Here is a 17,244-nt window from a genome sequence, read left to right as displayed (position 1 = left end):
CTCCTAGCATTTAGGACATTTTACCCCATTTCTACCAGGGAGCGGGCAATAGTTTGAGAGAGTATGCCTTGAGTCGGGGAGGTGAAATTACTCCTCAGCCCCCTAATTCACCGGTGACCTGGCACTTAGCTTCCCAGAACCCTGGTCCCCTCATCTATGATGTGGGCTAACACCCACACTGCAGGGTTGAAGGGATGATTCAATGGGACAATGTGAATAGTCTACTAGTGGCTGCTCAAAATGTTACCCCTTGGGTCAAAAGCTGTTTTTGAAATAAGATGCATTCAATAGAAACAGGAAAGTAACAACCAAAGTGATATTTTAGGATTATCAGAGAATTTTAACTATCTGCACCAATCTCTGGATAATTGAGAATGGTCTGTAATAAACGGCTGCCTCAGAAATGCCCAGGTGAGAAGCAGGATTTGTTTCTTCTTTTCGTTTATCTGAACTGGTAAAGAAATGCCACCCTGCTATCTTATCCTTCAATTAGAAATCCTCCACTGAAGCTCTGCATATAACTAACATACACAGAATTCTAGGGACTTTATGGTTGTGTCCTCACCGGATTTCTACTTTATGGCCATACACACAAATGCAGGGTTTAGAAATGATTATCCCCTGCTGGATGCTCAGAATGACTGGCAAGCAAGTGTGTACTTGGACTTCTACTGAGGAGAACTGCCTTACGAACGATTTCTAAGTGGCCAAATTTCAAAGAACTTGAAATGTGGCAAAACACACCTGAAGTGTCTATACTGATCACTCCTTGCTGCCTTGTCTGACATTAGCCATTCACAGTGAACTTCTCAAATTATAGTGTGGGTGCCAGGGGGTGGGAGAAGCCACGAGATTACGATGGCACATCTTCCTGATGCATCGGTGTCCTCAGGACAGTCCGTGAACCACCCAGAGATGCCTGAGAGCACGTGTTTGCTTCTCTCCACTCTGGAGAGTACTGGGGGGAGGCTGAAAAGCACTTCTGCTGGTGAAGGAAAAGAACACTTTATTGAACATCCATCTGCCAAGGCCTGTGCTGCGGGCTGACACACCATCATCCTGGTTAATTTCTTACTTAGAAATTCAACGATCCTGAGAAGAAGGACAAACAGCCAGGGACTTTTTATTACTGTTTTGAGATACATTTTAACCCAGAACCCAGCTCAGCATTTTATATCACATCCTCTGAGTCTCAGATGAGAAAAAAGCACCAGCAACTTGGTAGTGAAAACACACCAGTGGCAACCACAGATGTGAGAAAATTGGTTGATAAAGATACAGAAGTGCTGGTGGGGAATGAATTCTCCTTGTTTACTTAAAAAGGTCAACTTCTGAATATAAACAAATGATCAAATTTACTAAAAAACACTCATAAGCACCAATACGTGACACATTTATATATGTGTGTGTGTGCATGCATGCATACGTGTGTGTGTGTATGCATGCATGCATACATGCATGCTCAGTCACTCAATTGTGTCCAACTTTTTGCAACCCCATTGATTGCAGCCTGTCAGGCTCTTCTGTCCATGGGATTGTCCCAGCAAGAAAATTGGAGTGGGTTGCCATTTCTTTCTTCAGGGGATCTTCCTGACCCAGGGATCAAACTCACAACTTCTACATCTCCTGCACTGGCAAGTAGATTCTATACCACTGTGCTCCACCTGGGAAGCCTATATACCAACTCTTAAGAGTTTATTTTCATTCCCTAACTCTATGAGTCAGGAAATAAGTTTGGTCCCAAGACAAACTGCAGCCACAGTTTGCTCAACAGAATTTTGCCAAGAGATGCACCTTCTCTAGAATCATGCTCCTTTTTTCTTCCCAGCCCTTCAGAATGGTCCTATCCATGCTGCTGTTAAGTGCTTCCCTCTGCATTATCTCAGCAACATGAGAAGACCCCCTTATCTTAACCGGTTATAAATACATAAAAGCTCCCTGGATCAAATCAGCCCAGTGAGCCTGTTTCATCTGTCCTTTGATGTCTCTCCTTTCTCGTTATACATATGACAAAGAAATCTTAGTGAGTGCCAATAAAATACACAAATGTCAACTTTATTCTGTTGTCTTTGATACTATTACACTTTATACCCATCCTTCCAGGTTGCCTTGAGATGTTCACAAATATGGCCAAATGCTTATCAGCAGTTTTAAAAACTCTTAACAGGCCAGAAATACAAACTGTCCCTTCAGGAAAACATGTCCACAAAAGAATCATTTATTTTTCATGAAATTAACAGAGGTGGGGCTTGGCCAAAACACTAAGACCACTGTGAACACACATTCATCTTCTTTCACTGACTCACAAAAAAGCTAAGGATCTTGATTTGTGCACAAGATTTAAGAAATGTTGGACAGGAATATTCAGGGGAAATGGACACCAGAACACAGCATCTACTGTGTACACAGGAGATGGAGGGGGTCCCAGGAGAAGCAGGCTTCAGTTTCTGTGACAAGCAACAAACTTCTGCCTCCAAAGATATGTTGGTAAAACAATATAGTCTCCTCTCAGCACCACTAATCTGCTATTAGGAGTATATATCAACTACAACTGTAGAGGAAGAAGGCCTAAAACTAGTTGTGAAAGATTCCTAAGCTGGTGCACTGCTTTGGTGGTATGCTTACTTTATTTTTTTTTAATTAATTTATTTTACTTTACAATATTGTATTGGTTTTGCCATACCTAGACTTGAATCCGCCATGAGTGTACATGTGTTCCCCATCCTGAACCCCCCGCCACCTTCCTCCCCATCCCATCCCTCTGGGTCATCCCATTGCACCAGCCCCGAGCACCCTGTATTGTGCTTCAAACTTGGACTGGCGATTTGTTTCACATATGATATTTTACATGTTTCAATGCCATTCTCCCATATCATCCCACCCTCGCTCTCTCCCACAGAGTCCAAAAGACTGTTCTGTACATCTGTGTCTCTTTTGCTGTCTCGCATAAAGGGTTATCGTTACCTTCTTTCTAAATTCCATATATATGTGTTAGTATACTGTATTGGTGTTTTTCTTTCTGGCTTACTTCACTCTGTATAATAAGCTCCAGTTTCACCCACCTCATTAGAACTGATTCAAATGTACTCTTTTTAACGGCTGAGTAACATTCCATTGTGTATATGTACCCCAGCTTTCTTATCCATTCATCTGCTGATGGACATCTAGGTTGCTTCCATGTCCTGGCTATTATAAACAGTGCTGCAATATTAGGATGTCTCTTTCAATTCTGGTTTCCTCGGTGTGTATGCCCAGCAGCAGGATTGCTGGGTCATATGGCAGTTTTATTTCCAGTTTTTTAAGGAATCTCCACACTGTTCTCCATAGTGGCTGTACTGGTTTGCATTCTCACCAACAGTGTAAGAGGGTTCCCTTTTCTCCACACCCTCTCCAGCATTTATTGCTTGTAGACTTTTGGATAGTAGCCATTCTGACTGGCGTGAATGGTACCTCATTGTGGTTTTGACTTGGATTTCTCTGATAATGAGTGACTTTGAGCATCTTTTCATGTGTTTGTTAGCCATCTGTATGACTTCTTTGGAGAAATGTCTGTTTAGTTATTTGGTCCACTTTTTCATTGGGTCTTTTATTTTTCTGGAATTGAGCCGCAGGAGTTGCTTGTACATTTTTGACATTAATTCTTTGTTGCTTCATTTGCTATTATTTTCTCCCATTCTGAAGGCTGTCTTTTCACCTTGCTTATAGTTTTCTTTGTTGTACAGAAGCTTTTAATTTTAATTAAGTCCCATTTATTTTTGCTTTTATTTCCAATATTCTGGGACGTGGGTCATAGAGGATCCTGCTGTGGTTTATGTTGGAGAGTGTTTTGTCTATGTTTTCCTCTAGGAGTTTAATAGTTTCTGGTCTTACATTTAGATCTTTAATCCATTTTGAGTTTATTTTTGTGTATGGTGTTAGAAAGTGTTCTAGATTCATTCTTTTACAAGTGGTTGACCAGTTTTCCCAGCACCACTTGTTAAAGAGATTGTCTTTTCTCCATTGTATATTCTTGCCTCCTTTGTCAACGATAAGGTGTCCATAGGTGCGTGGATTTATCTCTGGGCTTTCTATTTTGTTCCACTGACCTATATTTCTGTCTTTGTGCCAGTACCATACTGACTTGATGACTATGGCTTTGTAGTAGAGACTGAAGTCAGGCAGGTTGATTCCTCCAGTTCCATTCTTCTTTCTCAAGATCGCTTTGGTTATTTGAGGTTTTTTATATTTCCATACAAATTGTGAAATTATTTGTTCTATTTCTCTGAAAAATACCATTGGTAGCTTGATAGGGATTGCATTGAATCTATAAATTGCTCTGGTAGCACACTCATTTTCACTATATTGATTCTTCCGATCCATGAACATGGTATATTTCTCCATCTATTTGTGTCCTCTTTGATTTCTTTCACCAGTGTTTTATAGTTTTCTATATATAGGTCTTTTGTTTCTTAAGGCAGATATATTCCTAAGTATTTTATTCTTTTTGTTGCAATGGTGAATGGAATTGTTAAAAACATCTCTCGTTATCCCAAAGAGCAAAAGGCATTAGAGAAACAGCCCACCTTGGTTGAAATTCCCCATCGCCCAAATGTCTCACCTTTGCATCTGTGTCTCTCTTATTTCCTCTTTGAATTCAGTAGAGTTATAGACATAGAAAACAAACCTATTGTTGCCAAGGGGAAAGTTGATGGGGGAGGAATAAACTGGGAGATTGGGGTTGATATATATACACTATGGTGGGCTACAGGTCATGGGCTCACAAAGAGTTGGACACAACAGAGCAACTAACACTTTCACTTTCACATACATAAAACTGGTATATTAAGGACCTACTGTATAGCACAAGGAACTCTACTCAATACTCTGTAATGACCTATATGGGAAAAGAAACTAAAAAAGAGTGAATATATGTATATGTGGGGCTTCCCAGGTGGGGTTAGTGGTAAAGAAGCTGCCTGCTAATGCAGGAGATGTAAAAGACCTGGGTTTGATCCCTGGGTTGCAAAGATTCCCTGGAGGAGGGCACAGCAACCCACTCCAGTATTCTTGCCTGGAGAATCCCATAGACAGAGAAGCCAAGTAGGCTACAGTCTATAGGGTCACAAAGAGTCAGACATGAATGAAGTGACTGAGCACTCACGCACACATATGTATAACTGATCTACTTTGCTGTATACCTGAAACTAACACAACACTGTAAATCAGCTATACCCCCAATAAAAATTTAAAAATAAAAATAATTTTGTAAAAATGAATTCAGAAATAAAACACAACTCAGCGAGCACCGAGTGCGTATCCTCATGGTTCCTACATTCCTCGCGTTGTCCCTAAGCACAGCTGCTTGATGCACATCAATCACAGTTTACAAGGCTGTGGCCTCACTGTCAATGATGGAGAGTGTGGACACTCCCGCCATCACGGGACCAGCTTTAGCGACCTCCCCAGCCAGGTCCAGTGATGCCGGCGAACGTTCTGTAAGGCAGGTGGCAGAGTGGAAGGCCTCGTGCAGTCACAGCCTCTCCTCTTCTTTATCTACCAGGAAGCAAAGATCACGTCCTCCTGAATTCACCCGGAGATGGATTCCAAGAGAACAGATCTGACAAAGTTCTGAAACATCCAACCTCAAAGATGGCCCAAATCTCTTCATCAATAAAGCAAAGGGAGATACAACAGCAAGCTTCCATCCTCACCTTGCTGTGCATTTCCCAGGATGGCTGTGGATCCTGGAACCTCTGGGCATTTCATTAACTATTCCACAGAATGGACTTTATCATGATTAATAAAGATCTTATTATTCTGCATTTTTCAAACCTTAAAACAAATTCTGATTGCAGGTGCTTCTGTACTTCACTCACAAGCCTAGGATTGTTTGTGAACATGCTGGCTCCAGATACATCTATATTTTGGACTTCGGTTGCCAGGAAAATTTCAGACTCCCAAGTCTGGCAGCCAGTCTGTGTCGTTACTCCTTTGTATCTGAGCAAGACTCAAGTCATAGAACTGGAGATGCAAGAAACACTCTGACCCTCAGATGTTTCCTATGCCTTTGATCTCTGTTCCTCATGTTTCACCAAAGTTGACTTGAACCCAAAGAAACAGAGAAAAATCTCTTTCAAAAAGACATTTCATCATAGAAACTTTAAAAAATAACCATATTAATCTTTCATCTGATTCAGAAACTATGAAAGAGAAATCTGCCAATAAAGAGACCAGAATAAGAAAAAAAAACAAAAACAAATAGAATAAACACAAGAAGTAAATGTTCCACACGTCTGTATTATCCAGTGTGGAACTATCTCCATGGCAATTTCAGACAATGAATATAGAATGTGAAGGGTACATGGTGTGTTGTGTGTGCTTAGACTTTCTATAGTTAGTATGTTACAGTAAAGGGACAATTTATATTTAACCATTTTATGGATGGAAAAAACAAATAACAGACTTGTCATAGAAATATCTTGCCTAATAACCTATGGTTATACTCACAAATCATATAGATAATTATCCCCACTACAGCCCCACTGTTGTGAAAACAAACCATGATGGTCAAATCCACTTTTTATTTATTCCAATAAATTCAGGTCTCCTGCCAACACAGCAGTAAACTGGGGTACAGTGACTGCTCTGATGTCTTTATGTCTGTTTGAAACTTCAGTGATATTGATCTTACAGTAAAATGAAATCTTGACTGCTACAGCAAAAGATCAGAATTGAGAACTGACCCTACTTTATTATCCCATGTGCAAGAATACTGTTCATGAAGGCACCATGAAGACGGATGAAGATCAGCAATGACCCTCCCTTCTGACCTCAGCACGGGCTCCTTTTACTTCCTCCCCTGGACCCCAGCAGCAGGAGGCTTCTCTTCCTCACTCATCACCTGCTTGTCTGTCTCTTCTTTTGAAAATGCAGGCTTTGTAGAAGCTTGGACCTTAAGGTGCCTGCTGACACCTAAAATAGTGCCTGACATGGCAGATTGGCTGATTGGCTCAATAAGCACTGAATGCACTGACTTAGCTTCTGAGAAATGAAACAGAGCGGGTAGCCTCACCTTCTCACAACGCATTCAACCAGCTTCACCTTCTGTCACCTACTCATGGTCCGGTTCCATGTCAAAGGGCATGCTGGGACAGATGCACTTTCGCTGGTTTGTTTTTCTGCATCCTTCAAAATGTCAATGTAATATTAAAAAAAATACATACAGGAGCCTGATCACTCTGCTCTGCTCTGCCTGCTCCAGGAACACATATGTATGTTTCCTGTTTATCCATCCAGTGTTTCTTTATGCAGATATTAGCAAATTCACCTACAAATCTTCATATCCCAGTCTTTCTTACATAAAAGTACCATACTCTCTACACTGTCCTCCACCTTGCTTTCTGCACTTGGCAATGAACCTGGATATCATTCCACATCAGAACACGGACCTTTCTCACTCTCTTTTAACAACTGCACTGTACACATACACCACGCTTCAACCACTTCCTTATGACTGATGACACTGGGTGGCTTCTGATGTTTTGGCGTTATACACAGTTTCAGTGATAACCTTATACAGATGTCATTTCATTATCTGGGCAGGTGTTATGTATAGGGAAGATTCCCAGGACAGGACTGCACATCTGTAATGCTGGTTCATACCACCAGACCCCTTCTGTCAGCTTGTTAAAAATAGTGTTAGCTGGCTATAAAGAGGTGTGATGCCTTAAACATATGGATATGGCATCCATCACTAGAATTTTTCCCATTCTTGTTAAAGGGAATGCTAACCTAATTCTTCAGTTTCATTAAACACAGACACTATTAAAATGTAAATCAATGCAATATCCCCTGATGATGGCCAGTGGTAGTTTTCCTATTCTACTTCCATCCATCACGTCTCTAGGCTAACAGGTTTTCCTGCTAGCAACGTATTAGAGGCTCTCTAAAGGCTAGCAACAGGCTCTCTAAAAAAGCCTTGAAAGCCTAGTTAATACAGGAGGAATTAAATTTTTATAAGAGTATTCAGCAGTTCTAAATCAGCAGCAAATATTTTTTTCCTGACAATACCCAAAATGACATGGAAAGAAAAACACAAATGAATATTTAAAGCCTTTATTCATTCCAATGCAGGGGACCCCCCCCCCAAACAAGTTTATATTCTCAGAGTTTTTAGTAATTCATGACTCTTTTTCACAGTGAGAATCTAAAATTAGAAAATGATGCCTATTTGCAGAATTAATGAAAAGGTCTTTTTCCCACTCCTTTTAGAGAAGGCATGAGGAAACAACATAGTTTCACATGAGAATCTTGGCTTTCAGGAAATTGGCCCTCCAGCTTAGGTTATTTATCATAGTCAAGGAGCACAAAAGCAAAGATTTGCTTTTGTACCAGCGCAGTTTGCTAAATACAAGTATACCAGACTAAATTCATTTCTTTGTTTGATACACAGTTGACCCTTGAACAATGTGGTGGCTGGGGTACCAGCCCTCCTGAAGTCAATAATCCAAGTATAATTTAGAGTGGTCCTTCCATACCCACAGTTCTGCATCCCAAGGATCAACTAACCACATGTGATATAGTACTATAGTATTTCCTACTGAAAAACAACTGCATATAAGTGGAGCCACACAGTTCAAATCCATGTTATTCAAGGGCCAACTGTACTACTGTAAGATGCCTTCAATATATTTTAAAACCATTTGGCATGGACAGAATGATATCCTCCCCATGCTCTTGAATGTAAACTTCAATCCTAGAAACAGGCTGTTAACCTTAATCAATAACTCATATTCCATCCACCAAAGACACACAAGAGCATCTTTAACTGCTGCATTCATACTGGCCCCAAACTATAAACAAATATCTACCAAGTGTATAATGGATATCTAAATTTCATACAATGGAGTCTACAACTACTACACAACAGGAAAAAATGAACAATTTACATATGCAACAACATAAATGAATCCCACAAAATCTAAGTATTACTCCATTTATATGGAATTTAGATCAGGCAAAACTAATTTATGGTGACAGAGGTCAGAACAGTGATTACCTCTGGGCAGGGGGATGTTGTTCCAACTGGAGAAAGGGGACCCGGGAGACTTCAGTGATGGAAATGTTCTACCTCTTGATCTAGGTGGTCATTACATGGGTAAAAGTGTTTGAGATTTGTGAACTCTGTGCATGAGTGTATGTGTGCTCAGTCATACCAGACTTTTTGTGACCCCGTGGACTGTAGCCCGACAGGCTCCTCTGTCCATGGAATTTTCCAGGCAAGAATACCAGAATGGGTTGCCATTTCCTCCTCCAGGGATCTTTCTGACCCATGGATCTAATGCACATCTCCTGCACTGGCAGGCAGATTCTTTACCACTGTGCCACCTGGAAACATCAACTATACTTCAAATTTAAAAACACACAGAAAAACACCACAATATCAAAAAGACTCTCAAAGACTTCAGCTAGCTCTAAATGGCATTGGAAACATTTATGGAGCATATAAAATGCAAGGTTAAACCCCAAACTGGGTTTAAAATGAGTTGACTGCCTCTTTCTCTCTGGTAAGTGTACAATTTATCTAACCAGTATCAATGCTGTTTGTCCAACCTACAGCTTGACCTACAAGTCAAGGCAAAGGTGAGGCAATACCAACCTGTCTCAACTGATCCCATGAACTAAGTCATTTCCAAATTTTCATCTCATCCTGCTATAGAGTCACAGTCTCTAAACTTTGAACCTGCCTGCTCCAAGAACAAGAGCTAAATGAGCAAAATCAGAGCAGCTCCCTTAATGTATTAAACATAAAGCAACATGCCTTAGGGATCATTCAGTTAGTCCTGCTTTCTCCTTCCTCCAATGAAGCAACTATAGCAATACAAAGTCAATTCATTGTATGACTGACCTCACGGGGGGAGACTGAACAGGAACTGGTATTAGAGGATATTAAAAAAGCATTAATTGTATTATTTGTGATCATATCATTTTGGTTATATGAGGAAATTTCCTTCCATCTTTCCTTCTCTCCTACCTCCTTCCTCCCTTTCCTCCTATGGGAGTAACACGTAATCCATACTAAGAATTGTTAGGGTTAGAATGTCAAGATATCTATTTTTTAAATGGACATATAACATTGCATAAGTTTATGAAAGTGAAAGTGGAGAGTGAAAAAGTTGGCTTAAAGTTCAACATTCAGAAAATGAAGATCATGCCATCCGGTCCTACCACTTCATGGGAAATAGATGGGGAAACAGTGTCAGACTTTATTTTTCTGGGCTCCAAAATCACTACAGATGGTGACTGCAGCCATGAAATTAAAAGATGCTTACTCCTTGGAAGGAAAGTTATGACCAACCTAGATAGCATATTCAAAAGCAGAAACATTACTTTGCCAACAAAGGTCCGTCTAGTCAAAGCTATGGTTTTTCCTGTGGTCATGTATGGATGTGAGAGTTGGACTGTGAAGAAGGCTGAGCACCAAAGAATTGATGCTTTTGAACTGTGGTGTTGGAGAAGACTCTTGAGAGTCCCTTGGACTGCAAGGAGATCCAACCAGTCCATTCTGAAGGAGATCAGCCCTGGGTGTTCTTTGGAAGGAATGATGCTAAAGCTGAAACTCCAGTACTTTGGCCACCTCATGCGAAGAGTTGACTCATTGGAAAAGACCCTGATGCTGGGAGGGGTTGGGGGCAGGAGGAGAAGGGGACGACAGAGGATGAGATGGCTGGATGGCAAAACAGACAGAGGATGAGATGGCTGGATGGCAAAACTGACTCGATGGACGTGAGTCTGGGTGAACTCTGGGAGTTGGTGATGGACAGGGAGGCCTGGCGTGCTGCGATTCATGGGGTCGCAAAGAGTCGGACATAACTGAGCGACTGATCTGATCTGATCTGATGGTGTACATCATGCCGCTCTGATATACTTACATACCGCACTGTGATTACCACTACAGTGTTAGCTAACACCTCCACTGCCTCACATAATTACCACTTCTTTCTCGTGGCAAGAACATTTACCATCCAGTCTCTTAGCAACTTTCAAGTATATATTAATAACAGAGTATGTTAACTATAGTCACCATGCTATGCATTAGGTCCTTGGAAATTATTCATCTTTGAACTGCAAGTCTGCACCCTTTGATCAACATCTCCCCAATTTCCCCATCCCTCACCCCATCCCTGATAACTGCTGTCCTACTCTCTGCTTCTACAAGTTCAGCTTTTTTTAAGTTCCACATGTAAATGATGATATCATACAGCATTGGTCTTTCTTTGTCTGATTTATTTCACTTAGCATAACACCCTTTAGGTCCATTCATGTTGTTACAAATGACAGGATTTCCTTTCCTTTTTTCGCATGACTGAATAATATTCCATTATATCTATACTATATCTTCTTTATCCATTTGTACATTGGTGGATGCTTAGCTTGTTTCCATGTCTTGGTTATTATCAATAATGCTGCAATAATATATCTTCATTTTACTTTCAAGTATCTTAGCATTTTTTGCAAATGGAGTGAGTTATGGGATTTCCCTGGTGGTTCAGTGGTTAAGCCTCCATGCTCTAATTCAGGAGGCACAGGTTCGATCCTTGTTGAAGTACTAAGATCCCACATGCCCCAAGAAGTGGCCAAAGAAACAAATAAGATAAACAAATGAAGTGAGTTAAATAAGCAAATGAAAGAATGAACAGCTGTCCTGACCCAAGGTGGTTAGTGGAGGACCTGGGTAACAGCCATGCATCCCTCCTCTAATGGTTTACAAAGGATCCTTTACATTCCTTTGTATTCCCAACACCAGAGCAGCTACTTAAGGTGACCACAGAATCCCAGAAGGTCATTTAAGCTCTGCTCACTCAGCTTTGGGGGGGCTCTGTGCACTACAAATTAGTGTGGCAAACCGGGCTTTGATGAAACAAATAAGTTGATAGACTGGCCTTCTTCTCAGTTCCAAATGATCAAGTAATGGCCAACAGTCATTGAACACTGCACTAAGTAGAGAGCTGTCCCAAGTTTCTATGACCATATCAATGTACCAAGAAACTAGAATCTCTCATCACGTAATAACACGACCTAACAGAATTAGACAGCATATTAAAGAGCAGAGACACTACTTTGCCAAAAAAGGTCTGTCTAGTCAAGGCTATGGTTTTCCCAGTGGTCATGTATGGATGTGAGAGTTGGACCATAAAGAAAGCTGAGAGACAAAGAATTGACGCTTTTGAACTGTGGTGTTGGAGAAGACTCTTGAGGGTCCCTTGGACTGCAAGGAGATCCAACCAGTCCATTATAAAGGAGATCAGTCCTGAGTGTTCATTGGAAGGACTGATGTTGTAGCTGAAACTCCAATACTTTGCCCACCTGATGCAAAGAGCTGACTCATTTGCAAAGACCCTGATGCTGGGAAAGATTGAAGGCAGGAGGAGAAGGGGACGACAAAGGATGAGATGGTTGGATGGCACCACTGACTCAATGGACATGAGTTTGGGTAAACTCTGGGAGCTGGTGATGGACAAGGAAGCCTGGCGTGCTGCAGTCCATGGGGTCTCAAAGAGTCAGACATGACTGAGCAACTGAACTGAACTGAACTGAACAGAATTAGTGTATATTCATACAGTAATAGCCATGAACTGCTTACTATATAGCAGAGACTATTTTAAGTGTTTGACAAGAATGATCTCAGTTAATCAATGCAACATCCAAAAAGATCACTGTCTCCATCATACAGATGAAGGGACTGGAGCACAGAGAGGTTAAGAAACCTGCCATGACTACAGAGCCCAAAGGGACAGCACCACTGTTGAGAACGACTCTGACACACCCCATTTCCACATAGTCACACTGGATGTTTTTCACTGGGAGAAAAAGTCCAGGGGTACTACTCACTGCTGTCCTTAAAAATAGTACAAAAGAATGAAAACAAAAGGTAAAAGAGAAAAACAGAATCCAGCCCACAGGCCAAAACACAATGTCCGACATCAGAAAAACCTTTCACTTTGTTTTCCTCATGAAAAATCCAAACCACTTGAGTGCTGCCTAACCCTCTTCTCCAACCAAATCTGGAAAGAGTCAGGAGCTCTGCGATTTCCCCTCTACAGAACTATCCAGAGGCTCCCAGTGGACAGCAGAGGCTGAGGCCACTGGACACCAGAGGCCAAGGCTGCCCAGGAGCCTCTCATCCAAATGTGATGGGCAGCTGCCACCAGTTCCTACAAGGGCACCGCGCAAGTTTCACAGAAAACGTTTCACACACACACACAGGAAATAAAGGAAGATGCCACTGACCGTCCAATGCCTTCCTCTAACCCTTCCACTCCTGACAATGGCTTTGAACACATGTATGCCTGTGGCGGATTCATTTCGATATATGGCAGAACCAATACAATATTGTAAAGTGAAACTGGAGCCTATTACACAGAGTGAAGTAAGCCAGAAAGAAAAACACCAATACAGTATACTAACGCATATATATGGAATTTAGAAAGATGGTAACAATAACCCTGTGTACGAGACAGCAAGAGAGACACTGAGGTATAGAACAGTCTTATGGACTCTGTGGGAGAGGGAGAGGGTGGGAAGATTTGGGAGAATGGCATTGAAACATGTAAAATAAAATATCATGTATGAAACGAGTTGCCAGTCCAGGTTCAATGCACGGTACTGGATGCTTGGGGCTAGTGCACTGGGACGACCCAGAGGGATGGTATGGGGAGGGAGGTGGGAGGAGGGTTCAGGATGGGGAACACATGTATACCTGTGGCAGATTCATTTTGATATTTGGCAAAGCTAATACAATTATGTAAAGTTTAAAAATAAAATAAAATTTAAAAAAATAAATAAAATTAAATGAAAAAATGAAAAAAAAATTAAATTACTTCATTAAAGGGTGTCTTCAAAGCTAAAATGAGATATAACACTTTAAAAATCAGATTGAAACAACCTATCCTAGAAAAGGTGAGGTGTCTTAGGCTGAACTGGGGACACTGGCTGTTGGAATGGTCCCACTCCAGAGCTCTTTCCCTCCATTAATCCAACAGGAGTAAGTTAAGGGTGTATCGTGTAATCTTGGAAGAAGTTACAGAATTCTCAAAGGACATCAAAGTCAAACCACAGCACATGGAGCATCTGAAAGGCAGAGGGAAGGTTAGACTAAAAACCAGATCAACGAGAACCAAGAGTTCTAACTCCAAAGGGCTCAGTAATTAATTATTGGCACGGATGTTTCTGCAAAGGGCCTTGATCACAAAGAGAAAAAGAATTTTTATCTTGGCTACTTCCCCTACTTGAAAAACCTGAGTTTCCTCAAAAATTAGCAGGCTGAATGAAGAAGATAATTAAGGCGAACAGGCCATATTTTCCTATCTGCCATGGAAATGAATGAACACTGGTATCGACAAATAACAAGAGACTCTTCACATGGAACCACTTCCTTTCACTAGCCGGGAACTTTTCGTTCCTTCTCCAAATTTATTATTGTTAAAATTAGTATTTGACATTCACCAAATGCCAACAGCAGGCCTCTATCTGCTATTATGACTACATCATTTGTTCCCCCCTGAACTGACTTTCAAAACATTGTTAACTTCAGCCCAGAAAACTAGAATCAGGCACAAAGATAAGGAAGGCAATTCAAAGTTATACTAACAATAAAAATAAATTAGCAATACAATTTTCAGCCGTTGTCAAGGCATGCCTTATGGTTTTTACATTAAAAAGACTGGGAACTCTTTTCTTTCTTTCTTTCTTTCTTTCTTTCTTTCTTTCTTTTTATGACTTCAAACAATGCAAATGCGATTGTTATAATGGCTTAAGGCAAGTCAGGAAAAGAACTTGGGGCGATCTCCTGTCTAAAAACATGTGTTGACATTACTAGGCAATGAAACTTTGCAAACTTAAAGGCAAGTTCCTCTATTCTGCCTCCTTTCTTACCCGTATTTTGGTGCTAAGCATCTCACAGTTGGGAAAGGCGAGGCCAACATGGAAGCCAGTAAGGTAACCAGAGACAGGAGGCCGATGCCCATACTTCAGCCACAATAAAAACGGCAGAACCAAAGCTACTTCAAACTAAACTGTAGCCATGCAGTTCCAAGGTGGTTTCATTTCAGAACTCTCATATTAACTCAACTAGCATGTTCTCTTCCTCAAAGTCTCAGAGACCAGGGAAATGGCGATGTCCATGGTCCTTCTTATGCCCGACTGTATGAGCACAATCATGGTTCATGTCTCCAGGAAGGCAATTACACTATTATATTGGAACCACTAAATTCTATGCTTGTCTGTCCCTTTTCCTCCAAGACAGAGCCCTCAAAACACCAGACACCATTTATCCATCTGTCTGTCTGACAGCAACACCTGGCTCAGACTGGACGTCCATCTATCTCCATTCCATAAATACCGAATAGATCGTTATAAACACAGAATACCCAAGAAGATTTTCTGTTCATAAATATCCTTCCTGCTCCAGCCAAAATTTCACTGTTAAAGGTTAATTCCTTTGGCTGTGTCTTCCAGTCTTTAACAAAGCAGATCTCTCTGAAGGGTGTCAATGTTTTCTCATCTGCTGTGAGAAACTGTATAAAAGGAGTAAAAGGAAATGACTCAAAACCAAAGGGAAAGATTAAAGAGGAAAAAAAACAGTGAGGAAGAAGAGGAAAGAGTAGAGGAAATGAGAAAAAGATAAGGTGGGAAGGAGGCACAGCAACGCCCGCCTTCTTCAATTCTGCCTGGAATCCAGCATCACTGCCTCGTTTCCTGGAGGAACTGAGGGTGTTCCCGGGTGTACTCACGCCTACCGTGCTTCCCCCTACAAATGAAATGGACGAAGCAGGTTTTCACTGTCCCCAAAATGCTCAACGGTAGTTGCCAGTTTCCTTTTGATCCCTTTTTCCTTTTTAGAAAAGAAAGCAAAACAAAAACAAAAAAGAGCACTCCGCACACCACCTTTCACCACCTCAAAAAGCAACATCCTTAGACTTCTGACCTGAAGGTGAAAGATCAAGGTTCACAAACTGTTTGTCGCTCAGTCGTGTCCAACTCTTTGCAGCCCCATGAACTACAGCCCACCAGGCTCCTCCGTCCATGGGATTTCCCAGGCAAGAATACTGGAGTGGGTTACCATTTCCTTCTCCAGGGGATCTTCCCGACCCAGGGATCAAACCTGCATCTCCCACACTGCAGGCAGCTCAAGGTTCAGAGTGACAACTAAAAATAGTGACCAGGAAAGGAAGGGCTTTGCAGATCCAACTGAAATAAAACATTAAGAGAATGAAGTTGTGCTTTTATATGATATTTAAGAGAAATCAAAGTTTTAAGAAAAAAACACTAGGAAAGATCACTTGAATAACTCCTTGAGCATATGGTTTAAATTTTATTGCGTTTTCAGTCCATTCTAACTCATTAATAAGACTCAGAGAATTATAACTGCTGCATTTTTATGCCATCAAAGAGATTCTCTTCTAGACCTTTAAATGAAGTAGCAAATTGCCATTCTTTTCACCTTTCTGTGCATGAAAATTCTATTTATAATATATACATATGTATATGTATACATATATATATCCAAAAGGACTAAAACACAACAAGAGTGGCAGGGAAAAAAAAACAAGCAACAGATCTACTCTTTCATAATTACTACCTATTTTAAAAGAGACTTTTATCAGGAGTTACAAGGGATAAACAAACTCCAGGCCCAGGGAGCCTCATCTCTGTCTTTCATCAGATTTAAAGAGAAGTTTCTGCTATAAAGTAAGACATGTCAGGTCACTAAATTTTTCCCCATCTTGTTTGGACAAACGAAATCTCCTCAGCCTGCCTGGTATCCAAGACATAGCAGGAAAAATGAAGGAAGTGCTGGCCCCTTTCAGGACTTGGGGACCAGCAAGTTCAAGTGCAAACCACTCGGGAATGCAGCTCCACAGCTTGTTCATGCAGCAGATGTTGACACGGACGATGCTAAAGGAAGGAGAGAGGAGGAACAGTTAAAAGGGAGAATCCACAGTTGTCACCACAGCTGAGCCCTCACATGCAGGCTAACAATACAATGCACATTCCGGGTGCATCAATTTCATCTCCATGGCACACGGAATGGTGATAAGGCTTCCTGTAAATAAAAAGGGATGTGCATCCACAAAATAATTTTGAAAACATGTGGCTCTTGCTGTCTGGCCTCCAGTAAATAAATGCACTTATAGACAAACACTTTCAATAAATATGAAACCACAACAAACAACCGTTCTGGTCTCTGAGACACACGTAGTCTTT

At 41.1% G+C, this 17,244-nt stretch overlaps 1 protein-coding gene and 1 non-coding gene across 3 annotated transcripts in view; both read right to left on the bottom strand.

Annotated features, from left to right (window-relative positions):
* Positions 1 to 17,244, bottom strand: part of CAMK1D (calcium/calmodulin dependent protein kinase ID) — a 392,490-nt gene that overhangs the window by 303,425 nt on the left and 71,821 nt on the right. The window lies entirely within an intron of this gene.
* Positions 7,667 to 7,795, bottom strand: LOC147361211 (U6atac minor spliceosomal RNA). Its single transcript, XR_015140086.1, has one exon. It is a non-coding gene; the product is annotated as a U6atac minor spliceosomal RNA (small nuclear RNA).

Source organism: Bos grunniens, chromosome 13 (genome assembly GCF_055505025.1).
Source record: "Bos grunniens cultivar Pamir isolate PY7600 chromosome 13, Bosgru_T2T1.0, whole genome shotgun sequence".
NCBI classification, from domain to species: Eukaryota; Metazoa; Chordata; class Mammalia; order Artiodactyla; family Bovidae; genus Bos; species Bos grunniens.
This window is presented reverse-complemented; position numbering and strand designations above follow the sequence as displayed.